The 14029-nt window shown below is 39.9% G+C and overlaps 1 protein-coding gene across 16 annotated transcripts in view; it reads left to right on the forward strand.

Annotated features, from left to right (window-relative positions):
• Positions 1–14029, forward strand: part of LOC121954421 (neurexin-1a) — a 283026-nt gene that overhangs the window by 81035 nt on the left and 187962 nt on the right. The gene's annotated exons all lie outside the window — the stretch shown is intronic.

Genomic DNA, 14029 nt, shown 5'->3' on the forward strand with positions numbered 1-14029 from the left:
TCGATTTGTGTTTTTGTACAGTATATTGATCTTTTATTTATTATATGTTATTCTCTCTGACCTTTCGTGTGTGCAGCTCTTACCCTTGTACTGCTGCAACACTTGAATTTCCCCTCTGGGGATCAATAAAGGATTATCTTTTATCTTATCTTATCTTATCTTATCTTAAACTAGTACACATCAGGGTACAGACTACAATTTTATATGATTTCATTTCAGAGAGCCCCATTTGAAAATATTTGGGTTCAAATATACAGTATAATGAGTGTATAATATATAACTAACTAACTATGCAGGAGGTGAAATCTAAGAATAGTCACTCTGTGACAATTTGACTCACTTCTATAGTGAGTCAAATTGTAAAATTAATTATTCCCCATTTTTCTGTTGTAAAACAAAATATACATGCTTATGTAAGCTAGGACCAACCAATTATCCAATAATATCTTGACATTCACCCATCAAACTTGTGCTGATTTTAGCCACACAGAACTAAAATTAAGTTAGCTATCTAGCAATAGCATGCTGAGTCCATATATTGTGTAAATCAGTATACTTCATTTCCCCAAACTATCACGGTTAATGGCTCACTGGCCAGAAAATATTGACTTTGAGGATAGTGGTATCTGTGATAGCTCCAGTATTTGCACAAGGTATTTTACAGTGCATTGCTTCAGCAGCCAACGTTACATGGAGCATACAATGGGCTTTGTCTCTCTGACTCCCTAGCTGAAAGGCCTGCTACTATCCCATTGGTGTACACTGGGGCCTAACTTTTAGGGCATGCCCACTTTCAACCATCAAATCAAACCATCAGTTTTTGCAAACCTTCCCTAAATCGCAGCACACATGCAACAAGGGAGATGCAGGGTCAGTCATGAGTGGCACTTCTTGAGCAGTTTGGGGGTTTGGTGCTTTGCTCAAGTGCGCCTCAGCAGTGTCCAGGCAATGACCTGGCAGCTGGGCGGTCCACACTCCATGCTTTGTCCTTATTGAGACTTGAACTGGTGACCCCCAGGTCCCAAAGTCAAGTCCCCACAAACTGAGCTGAGCTACTGTCGCCCCTGTCTAGCTAGCTACCTATCCAAGTAATCTTAGCCATTATAAAATCATGGTTATACCAGACTTATCAAAGCTTTAGCAACAAATCCTAAGTGTAACTGAGCAAGGATGATGTTCATTGCTTATAAATCATATTTGAATGTGCATAAGAGGAAGGATGTACTAAAACTTTAAGATATCACTTTGTCTCACTTTAATATACTGTGTGCAAAGAGTTTCTCTTGATTAGATCTTTGTTTTACGCTTGCCAGCCTGTTCTTTCCCCGTGCTATGAGGTCAGCTGTTCCCCTCTGTAATCACATTCTTACCCAACTCGAAGGTTTTTTAAAGCTCCAATTTCAAACGAATCCTCAGCATGACCTCTGTGTGCATTTGAGAGAAGACCATATGTTATCACACCCTCGTTCCTGAACAAAAGTTCTACAATTGCTAAAGTTGTTAAGTGATCTTCTGCGCTGGAGGTATTCAACCTCCTGCATCCCTCGTGTTACAAACGGTGACGTGCCATGCTGATAGCCTTAATGAGCAGCGCCGAGTGCTCCCAGCCATCCTATAATGAAATTTGCTCAAGGCGGAACAGACCGGAGAGCCTTGGCAGAACATTGAGGCATATGGCGGAAACAGCCGTGATTTCCATGGCAGGTGGCTGGATGCTGTCGATAGGTAAAAGGCTCAGTCACCCAGGGCTATGGCCCTGATGGAGAGTGCTGGAGAAGGACTCTCAAGAAAGTAGCACACAAAACATGATCCTTTCATTTTATCGCTGTTTCTGCCGGGAAGCTGACTTACTATACGTGGCACAGAGTGTTTATGTGACATTATGATACAGCAGAGCAGATTGAATTATATATGTAATCATTTTCTTTTTCATGCAGAATAAAAAGACCAAGCTGCAGACTTACAGTGATACATGTGGACCACAGTGACAGCGTTTTATGTAGAGCGGGGGAGTAACACAGTTTAAAAAAGGGGGACTAAAATGATCCCCCCTCCGCTGTCCCCTGTCCCTCTTTGTCTCACATGTATTTCTTAAAGAAGTATAAAGAAGCACATGCTGGGACCCTTGTTAGGGCCGTTTCAACAGTCTCTGGAGCACACTTCAGAGGAGCAGAAAAAGCCCGGTGCTTTTAATTAATTCGTAAATTTCCAGGCTTTTATTGTGCCATGCTGTAGAAATGGAGTCCTTCTCTCATGAGAGGCATCAGTAGAAGCATGGGCACACACACATACACACACACACACTCACAAATATGCATTTTTTGTACATTTTGTAGGATGTGTATTTTGCGTACTGTATGCATGTCAGATTTTGTATATTTATTTGTTACAGCAGAAGGAATAAAATGGAATTAGGCTATGTACGTACTGAATCGTCTCTTTGTCTTTAAACTGCTGAAACAAGGAAATCCCATTAAGTCCAGAGTCTCTTCCAGGATAACACTGTATGAGTACAAAGCAGACAAGTAAACAGAAAATACACATGCACAGACTGGAAACAGAAGATCCCTGTGACAGCAAATAACATTTTTTGGCTTATTGGATTTTTGCAGCTCCCTCCAACCCCCTCCCGCCTTCTTACAATGAATGTATGACATGCACAAATTATTTGTAATGGCTAGATGTTTACCATGCACTACAACACTAATACAGCAATACAACTTATGGAAATGATATGCCCTTACCCTAGATCACGCCCACAGATAGTGATTTGATTTACGTAAGCCACTCTTTGTGGAGTTAAACCAGTCTTCTTATGAATGGATTTAAAATTATCATTTTCATTACATAAAGAAATTATGCAAAAAAATAGGCAATATGACAACTCCTTAAATGTATGCACTGTACCCCACACTGTACTATAATACAGTAATGTTCCTTTAAAGAACATTACAATTTGCTTCCATTGAGATAGTATCAGTTTATTTGAGAGATAAGATACATTCTTTCTAAGCTTTTTACTACCCAGCAGATGGCTACTTGGTTCTTTAAGTTGCTGCAATATTGAAAGTGAAATGTATTTTTTTAGAGAGCATTAAATTGGTGCTTTTAATCTGTCATGTGCTGTAAAATAACTTTTAGAGTTCTGAAGATGTAAGATTTATTCTTATATTAGCCTTCTTACAACTATTTAACTGTATAATAATACTATTACTTTACTTTAATAATGATAGTCAGTAATAATAATTATAATAATATTGGAACACATACACTATTATGACAACAAGACAAGTGAAATTCAGCAAAGACAATAAAACAAAAAAAAGGGCTTGTTTAATGTGTTTAAAGCCAAATAAAGGATGAAATCGGATTAGCAAGCCTTAGTTCATCTGAAAGGATGTTAAAAAAACACAAACCTGGAATCATAAGTGTGTGTGTATGTGTGTGTGTCTGTGTGTGTTTGTGTGTGTGCGTGCGTGTGTGTGTGTCAACTTAGGTCACAAAACATGGATCTAGTTCACCTCAGGCTGATCTGGGTATGCAGAGGTCAGAAATGCAGTTCAGGGCCAGACACAGACCATGTCTGCAAAAATCAATATGATATATACTGTACATAGATAAGGATGTTAAAAGTAGAGATACAAGAAAATAGGAAACAAACATAGATTAAACTACAAACTTTCATCTACTTCAGCCCAGGGGATAGAACAAATTGAACTCCGAAACATCATGTCTGCGCTGGATGAGTCACTCTGATGGATGTGAACCCCTACTGATCAATTCATAGGACTGACAGGATTGACAGCGACCTGAGAAAAGAGCTGTAGCACAGTCAATACTTCTCAGGGTATTGCTGCACTGTGATGACTGCTCTTTGCCGATCACATGCATTTATTCCTGTGGCACGGCTGTTGCAGCTCCCAGCAGAATGCAAAACAGAACGGCTCGCGGACGCGAGCTACAAAGCACATCTATTTGTCACCACTTTGAAGGCTTAGGGGGGCAAAATGCAGGATCATCTTTTTTCTATCCCTCTTTCTTTGCCGTTTTCACTCCTGATAGAGGCTGATCTTTATCAAGCTCCCGTAGCCTTGACTCCTGTCACCATAACTGGCTACACTCCCCTTCATCACTCAGGCCTGTTGACAGCAGAGTGGCAGCTGGACAACCCATTATGAAATGACCTTGGTCTAGTGTCAGCAGGGCTATAGTGCTGGTGAAACAGTAACACCCCAAAGTGAGTAATTTTCCCTCCATAGGTCAGCATCTTTGCCAGTGGACAATCTCCCCCTGTAGATAAAGGTGTGGAGGGGGTCCTGCCACTATCAATCGCTGTAGTGACAGAAGTGGAAGGAGGGCCGGCCATATAAGTCAACCCTCTGTAAACAAACCTTAGTGAGGACAGCAGCGTCGATGCAATTAGAGCGATGGGCTGATCTGATTAAGCAGACTGCAAAACTGAGGAATAGATTAACAATAGCTCAGTTGCATCTTGCTTTGCATTTCCTTGCAGGGCTGTTTAATTAGCCTATATATTTGTTTATCCTCGTAACCAGACTGGATTTCATTAAAACTATTTGTTTAGAAGCTGTTAAACGGGACCATGGTTCCTTTTTACCTGTTAAGTGAGAGTACAGTGCTGTACTTTATATTTTTAGCCCAACTTTAGAGAGGTGTTTTTGGCCTTTGAAGTGGAGCGGTGACAGCACTGTATGAATGCTCCTCTTCTGCTTTTACCTGGTTTTCATCTCCATTGTCATCGAGTGTTTGGCTCAGTGCAAACACTTGTGCCTCTGTTTCTCCACTGCTAAGGATACCTCAGTGTGATCTTTCTCATAGCTGGGAGGCTCTCTGTGAGACACAAAGAGGAATGTATTGTCTTTCCTTGCTAAAATACCCCTCAGTACAGTGCTGGCAGTGCAACAGGCAACTTGGGAGAGAAAAGGCACTGGGCGTGTTGATGTTGAATGCACACAGTAGGTCCCGGGGAAATTGCTCGGTGGATGTGTTAGTATGACATCACATAGCCATGATGTATCTGCGGGATATGTTGGGAACAGTTGTTACCCAGTCCAACGTAAAAGAAAATAATTGCACAGCTGCCATTTTTATCAGCTACTTTGTGTGAATGCATTAAATATCCAAATGGAAGCAAATGGAAAATGTCATAAATATAACAATGGAAGTTGAGAACTGCCATCCTTTAGCCAACGAGAACAAAAAACCCACTCTGGTGTTGGTGACCTTGCCCAGCAGCTGAGCGAGGTGATGCTGGGATTCTGTCAAGCTTCACTGTCCTGCAGCGATTTGTTCATTGGAGCACATTTTTAAACATGCAATGATGCTGCTCTGCGCGCTGTGCCGTGTTCTTTCACCACAGGGGAGTTAACACACGTAGGCTATTGGCAAACCTCTGCTGAGTGACCACTGAAAAATCTGACAACAGAACACATTTTTTAAAAAAACAAAACAAAGGTAAAAAAAAAAAAAAAATCAGTGCACAACAGCAAACTACAGGGCTATTTGTTCCCCTTTTCTTGTCTGAGAATGAAAGGGCGGAGGTGATGTGCCGGGAAGATTTGGTTTAGATTCAGGATACATTTATCTCAAGTTCACCTCATTGCACCTGAAAGAACTGGTCCTGACAGACAGGCCACTTTGCCAGTGTCAGGGTATGAAAGGCATGAATGAACAATCTGATCTGATTGTGTTGACTTTGGAACTGCAAGAACAAAAGTATATATCTGTGCCACTGGAAGACATGATGCTGGGAAGTTGTTACCACAGAGACATCAGAGCTATTTTTCGTCACACACTGGGTCCTAACAAAGAAAGTAAATTTACATTTTATTTCAAAAGTCAATGCATATGAGCATTCAACAAGCACATGAATAAAAGTAGGCATTTTACATTTCTGCAAACAATGGAGGTTTAATATTTGTATGGTATTATGCAGTGGATACGTTGACACGTTACATTTCTTTGTGTAAATGGTTAATGGCAGTGCTAGGGAGGTTATTTTTGAAACGTAATAGGTTACAGATTCCTAGTATTCCTAGTATAAAATTTAGTATGTAATTACGTCATCAAAGTAATGTAACTAATTATTAAGCACATGTGTGGTTCTTTAGGCACAAAAACTTAGCAAAAAGTCATGTTTTGGCTAAAATAGCCACTTTCGTGCCACAATTGCTGCTGGAAATGCAACAATGTCATGCAAAACAAAAAACAAACAAAAAACCACCCAATTGTGATGGCACAATTGTTGCAGACTGTGCAGCAATGGCTCACTATAAACACCTTCTTTTGGTGACATAATTGCCACTAGAAATGCAACTATGGTGTGCAAAAAAACACCTACTGCTGGTGGCATAATCACAGACAGAAATACAATTATGGCTTGCTAAAAACACCCACTCTAGAGGTACAATCGCTGCTGGAAATGTGATAATGGCTTGCTAAAAAAAACACCTGCTTCCAGTAGCTGGAAATGCAACAATGATTTTTAAAAACACCCACAACTGGTTTTGTTGTTTGTTGGTCCCGAATAGTGGTCACCAGCTTGGCAGCAGTCTCGCCTATTTGTCACGCCATCTACCATACTCTCCACCTCCAGATGACAAGGGCAGCTCATGTCACTTTAGAAATGTTGATATGCTACGTATGAAACGTTCAAAGATGACACATCTTTGGTTTGCAGAAATGTACAATGCCAACTTTTTCTTCAGGCAACTGGGCTGAATTCAAATAACTGTTTAGAAAACATTTGTGAAGAGTTAACCTTTGTGTTCACCTCTATACTAATAATCTACAAAATTCAGTCAATAATTGAATGGTGCTTTTGTTGATACAAGGTCTGGTTGTTCCTGAAAAGCAAACATTCTAACTCTTAATAACTGGTTCTGCATTTGGACCTCTCTATTCATGCTCTCGCCTTGTTTGAAAAGGTTACAGCAGTGACCCACAGATGATGATGACTTTCCAAATTATATGGTTTAATTATTTTTGGCAGCTCATAAAATACACCAGTAAGTGTTTCCGCCACAGCTGATTAAGTAGTTTTACTTTTATTGAGGTCTGAGTGCTGCTGACATATGATGCAGCAGCATTATAAATCTCTGGTAGAAAACTCAACATCAGTTTTGCATTTCAACATTGTTGTACAGTCAGATGGTAAACATTTGGCTTTTTTCTTCTTTCTGTTTCCCATATCATAACCCTCTGTACAACGTTTAAATGTAATATACATAACTCATTTCTTGTTATGTTGTTTTTATGTTTAGCATTAAGGGGCTTTCCCGTGTGTTACAATACAACATGAATTAAAATGAGAATAAAAAGTCAAACTATCCAAATGGCAGATTATATAATGGCAGATATAAGTGTGTGCTTCTATGATAAACAATCCAACCAAGGACAAACTGAAGCTTTGTAGCTTAATACTTAAGTTGGTGTATGCATTGTCTGGGCAATGAGGGATGCGCACGGAGGAGAAGGATAAGAAAGTGTCTTTTGCTGATGTGTCTGAGTGTCTGCTCACTATCAAGGATTCATGCTGTGTCAGACACAGAGTGGATCTCAGAGCTGAGAGCTGGGAAGACAAGAGCAGCTCTGCACAGAAATCATCCGGAGACACACTGGCGATGTAATTAGCACATGAATTATTTCGGTGCAATGACATGCCTCAGCGCCTTTTGACTTTGCTCTTGTCTGAGGAATGTCTCCATGTATATGGCCCAAATTAGACATCTGCCAAACGCCAGTCCTTTACAGTCAGACACTGCCGTCCCCCCTGCTCCGGTAATCAAAAGTGGACAGTAACCTCTGCCGCGCTCCAGCAGCATGCACTTTAGGTCTGTGCCGGCAACCTTGACAAGGGTACATCCAAATTGAGCAGCTTGTTAAGATGCTCATGGCAAAGATTTATTGCCACGAGCACATTTCAAATATGGCTCGCTCAGACAGAAAGCTGCGATCAAACACACCTGTCCATGCAGATCATTGGTTTTGATAGCAAATAATCTTTCAAATATTATCATCAGGTACAATAAATCAGTGCTGATGGGTTCACTACATTTCCTATAGGAGGAGACATGTTTATAGTCCCTTGCTCTTTAAATATATGTTTAGTTAAGTGAAGTGGTGACTATACATTAATACTACAATGCTTCTTTTTTGATGAGGATATTGATCCCCCCTCCATCTCCCCAAGGCTTACATTATTATCCCCTGGATTTACTCTGTAGAAATGGATTGGGCTTTGCAGATTAGTATTCAGAACATTACACTCCCTCTTCACCATAATGCTGTTGTGATTCTGTAATGGGCTGAGAGCAAATGAGAGCCTTGCAGCTGGAAGTGTGCTGTTTAGTATGTGTATTTATACAGTGTTTGTTTGCCTAAGTGCACGGGTATTCACATGCATATTTGTCTGTTTGTGTTTCAAGTTTTTTTTCTCGTATTTTGATGTCCTGTTGGATCTAGTTTCCTCTTTTGCTATTTCTAAATTTGAAGAGGCTTGGCTACTTTTACCCTTTCCCCGCTCCGTGCTTTGGATAAAAAGAGGCTCCTGTATAACATCAAGAGATTGACTAGCTTGTCTCCTTCCAGGGCCATTAAGTCCTCAAGATGCTGCTTTTGGAGGAGTTATTTGTTAAACCCACTCCACAGAAATGTTCATGTTGGTGGGGGAGTGTACCAAAAGATCTAGTTTAATGGCCCAGCTGCCAACTATAAATGTCTCCCCGTTTTTATCTCAGACATATATTTGATCTTGAGAATCTTCCGTAGTTTTTAACAAGAAGCCTTCTCCACTTTTCTCACAAACCCTCTGGTGATGCTCACAGAACCCTTTCAAGAGAATGGGCTATTTAAAGCATACGCACACACATATTATCTTATTTTGCTGTGAAAATCTGTGACTGTGATACTGTGGTTCATGTGGAAACAGCTTATTAATTATATTAGCTATAAAATATCCTAAAAGCATTGCAGGAAGATAGAACAAGATATTACTGCAGAGTGGTCAGTTTCCATAACATGAAGTGTTTTCTCTGACATGCACATTAAGTAGCTAGTGAGTCTGCACATAATAACCTGGTTTGAAGACTGTCGGAAAGACTTGTTCTCCAGAGAGAGTGTGCTGTGGACATTGCAGGATTCAGTATTGTTATTAGAATTTCATCCCAGTTATGTGTCAAGGCTATAAATAAGAAGATACTCTTCAGTATGTGTTTCTGTCGGGCATGTGTGTGCATCCACATCACTTCCATCATCTACTGTATGTTTCTTTTCATGCATTCATGACTGTGTGCACAGGTGTGTGCATTGTCAAAGTTGCGATGCCATTTACAGCTGTGGATGAGGTGGTTTCGTGTTCTCATGGGAGCTGCTCCCAGAGGACAGTTGCTTGTGCCCCTGATTGAGATACTGCCAATTAGAGTGAGCAGATGCGGACTGTGTGTGATCTAGCTGACACCCTGAAATGACTGTTTGAGTCTTTGTTAGAGTTCAATTTTTATTAGATTTTATTGGCTGGTTTCCACTGCTCTGAAAAGCCATTGACCCCTAAACCGTTATTTCATATTTATGCATCAGCATGATGTCATATTACCTTTGACATGCTATGTGAATCACATTATCATACTTTATTTGAGAGAGATGTTGATAAAAATAGTGGCTATAAATAACAGGATGCGGCTCTGACCTTCATTCTGGCTGTGTGCCGGCAGTTGCTGTAAACAGGGCTCTTTTTCTGAACAGTCTGGCAAGCTAATATTTATTTCTGACTTCTGTTGAGCTGTGCTCCATTGCAATATTGCTGCAGCAATTTATTAATTTGGATAATTAGATGACTGAAAGAGAGAAATGGATCAAGCTGAGGTAATCTGGGAAGAAAATGTGTCCTGTTTTCTGTAAAAAAAAACATGGTAACTCAAGAGGGTCAATCTTTCTTTTAATACATTGTGCTGTGTTTTGTAACATGTCACCCTGTCTTCATATCACTATAGTAAAAATGCAAGTCGAAAAAAATAAAAACATCATTATCATAGTCACGACCATCATTGTCATGGTTGTTGCTAGTAGGGTATGCAGTATGTTTTTAATTTTGCTCTACTCTAATATCCAACATATTGATAGTGAGAACAACACATGGAACACTGAGCAATGAGAAAATGGTCTAATGAGGCATCTTTCAACCTCTTTACTGCATCTGGAGGAGTACAGAGAAATTAAAAGGATTCCTTCGACCTGTGATCCTTGTCGCCAGCTGTTAAGCATGGTGCTATCTGTGATGCTGTTGGCAGCAAAACTGTGTGGAAATAATTTGGTGTGGTGATTGCACTGCATGGCTGTGTAAAAACCATGGAATATGTAGCTAATTTACAGGACCAAATCGGCCTGTGGTGCAAGCAGTTTTCTCTTGTGGTGTTCCCATATTGCAAGATGACAATGTCACCCACTGTTGTACACACACATTCAGTGGTTTCAGGATTAAATGCAGCGTGAATCAGTTGGATTTGGGTGGTTCTGCAAAGCAGAATGTGAACACATCCACATCCTTTGGCCCTCAAAAAATTGGAGGCTTTCCTTGTTGAGGTATGGTTCAATTTCTCACTAGACGTGGTTCAGGATGAGGCATGACAGAAATCCAATGAGGATTTAAGCTGTTGTGAAAAAAAATAGTACTATTCCTTATTGCAATCTAGGCTGGTTCCATTATTTTGTTGCAACTTTCATCCCTAACACGATGATACACAATTAAAAACATAAATAAAACGTATAGTAACAAACATACAGATAACAGATTAAAAATGAAAACAAAAATTAGGAAAGAATACAGTGTTAGCTTGATGCAAAGCCAGTTCAAATTTTAGCTGGGCTGCATGCAGCCCTCACAAAACATAGCAAAACATTTACTTAAACAGAAAGGTGGTATGTTGAACCCCCTACAGTGTTATGCAGTTGTACTGCATTTTAATATAGCAGAGTGTAAATGTAGGGATGCACTATATTGTATTTTTTGCTAATATGCAAATATAAAACAACTCATTTGGCTGATAACCAATAACCAAGATTGAAATATTCACTTTTATCCCCACCTAATTTTGGTGCACATCAAGTTTCCTCCATAGTGGAATTAACATCATGTTATGAATACTCTTGTCATGATGGAGACATAATAAAGGCCCACAATACTTAGGCCTATGTAATCTTCATTCATAGTGCTAATAACAAAAATACTTCAGCTTCAATTGAAGCTGCAAAGGCCAAGGTCCTCGGGTGTTTAGTCCACAAGACGCCCCGGCTCCCTCCTCTACCCGCCCGTCTGCTCCTATTATCAGTCGTCTCTCTCGCCGCATTGGTTGCTGTAGTTACGAGCCTGCGCGTGCATAAGGGCCTCCTCTGCAGGGGAGGGGCTGTAGAGACTTCACACTAATACGTCCACGCCATGATCCACGCTGTAGAGGGCTGTGGGGGCAGATCCACCTTGGTGCACTGCTGCAACCGGTCACAGAAAATGAAAAAAACGTGCCTTTTTTTCCCTTTCTGCCTCTAAGTGATTTTGTGTTTTTGGTAAAGGCCTACTAAATAGATAATGCAAATCAAACCAATCTTTAAATTTTGCCTATCCCTTTTAGTTTTGACCAAAAAAAAGCCTTCTATTTCAGTTTTAATTTTTGAATTTTAAAACGAAAATCCAGTAACCACTCGTTTTTTAAATTTTATTTTTAATACTATATATATTATATATTCCAATGACCAAAAGATAAACGGACCCCCCCACCCCCCAGTGCCACTTGGAGTGTTCCGCCCCACCCTCAGGCATGAGAACACAGCTGTGTATTTCCTGTGTGCCGATTAAGTTCCAAAATGGATATTACTGCCTTTGTTTTTGAGAGTCTGCGTCAGTTGAACTGTAAGTACACTACTTTAGCTACACGTGAATATAGTTTTATATATATTCACGCCCTATAAAAATATTTCTTGCTCCACTTCAAGTCGGCTACCGCTAGTCATGCTAATTCGGCTCACTTAGCAGGTGTGTTGGGCGTTAGCTTCCGCCTGAGCAGAGCTAAATGTTTGGCAGTGACTTTGCATTCAGCATACATCTTTTTCCTGACCAGTTCTCATTTGCAAGCTTGTTTTATTGTTACTTTCACATGAAATCTGTGAGTATGTTAGCTGGTACCACCCCTTAATGTGCCATTATGTTAATAGTCTATTGTGTGTGGAAGTCACCTATTTTAATGCTGCCTGCGTGCTTTGCTGTCAGCTCTTTTCCTGTTTCTTAAATTGGAAAGTTTCAGTGTGAGAAGCTGGCACCATTGTGGTCTTGCTTTCACCTTGTGGCAGTGTTATGCATAGCGGCAGGTAAATCAATTTAGGCAATCTGATGCCATTTAGCCCCTTATAATAATTGGGTTTATTTATTTGTAGGCTATGTTTTTTCTACTTTTTTTTTGTTATTTCTTCCTCTTCCGGAAACCACATATACAAACAAATATAAACTCTTAACCTCTAACAAGCCAGTTGATTTAGCAAAACAGTTTTTCCTAACTGGGACTTCTAGGCTATAACAGAGTTGGAAATGAGCACCAGACACCAGCCAAATGCTGGTAAAATATGCAGGTGGCTGCTGGATTTGCTTCATTCATCACCCAAAATAATAACAGTTTTCTGTTGAGTGGCTGGTAGATTTTAGGGCCAGTAGCCACAATGGCAGGTGGACAAAAAAGTAATTTCCGTACCCTGGGCTATAAGTGATTCTCCAGAACCCACCTGTGTGAGAGAATCCCCAATCAGCCAATCTCTCTCTTTCCTTTCAGGTGTGGTGCTATTAGACAATGATGTGCTATTACATGAGGTGTAATTAAAACCTGAAACAATTGCTGGGCATTTTTCATAATGTTTTGACATTTTATAGATTAAAAAATGAAGTGATTAATCAAAATAATCACTTAATTGAGATTAATAAATTAATGTAATCTCTAGTTTCAGACCCAGAGAACAATATCACCATTAGCTATCTGCCAAGTGATGAGCACAAGCAAAACTAAAACACTGGTAAAAAAAAAAATTGGAATTCACTTAATTATGATTAATCCAAATGCCATAAAAAGTCACTCAGTTCAAGCTATATAACTAAGAAAACCTAAAATTAAATAGCTTGCATGCTCTCCAGTTCGCCAGTACAGGCACGCACATTTGCATGCACACAAACACACTTGCACACCTTGAGTGACTATCAGTTTGCAGAATATGAGCCACATGTTCTAATAAGTGCCTAATTGACGCCTGCTTCCACACTTAATGACAAGCTGAATAGCGAAGCTAATTATGAGTAAATTTACTATGGACGAAGTGTTTCTGCAGACTGACATCAGGGAGGGGACTTTCTCTGAGCACAGCAAGACATCCTTCATACTGTGAATCTAAATGACACTGTACGTTAAGCTAACACAGTATGGTGTCTGACAGAACTTGGTAAGTGTAAGCTCACACACATCCACACATGCTGACTCCTTCAGTTAAATGCCTGGATACGTTTTACTGAGCTAATTGAGGCTTTCTCGCTTGTTCCTGCTGCTCTGTCAACATGATCAGCAACAACAACAATCAGCTTCACAGAGATTTTGATTTTATTGCAGTCATAAAAAAAAAAAACAACAACAATTGATATGAAATACAAATATCAATGAATTGGGAGTGCCTAGCTTGCAAGTGGGGAGCAGTTTGAGACATTTTATTAAGTCTTTTGAATGGTGTGATAATCATGTAATAAAATATGTTCTCGAAGAATGTAGCACTTCAGAAACTCTCCTCTCTGTCATAACGTAAGAGGCTTAGGCCGGCTTCATGACGCTAACTTCCTATCATTTTAATAGGCTGCCAGGCACTAACTTCTGTATCATTTTAATAGGCTGCCAGTCAAACAAAGAAACACAGAGTGAATGGTGAAATACGTTGTCAGTCACAGAGCCTTGCCACAGACGATTAAGCAACTCTGGTCTCCACGTTGCATGGC

Source organism: Plectropomus leopardus, chromosome 13 (genome assembly GCF_026936395.1).
Source record: "Plectropomus leopardus strain MGB_pleo_1.0 chromosome 13, ASM2693639v1, whole genome shotgun sequence".
Classification (NCBI taxonomy): domain Eukaryota; kingdom Metazoa; phylum Chordata; class Actinopteri; order Perciformes; family Serranidae; genus Plectropomus; species Plectropomus leopardus.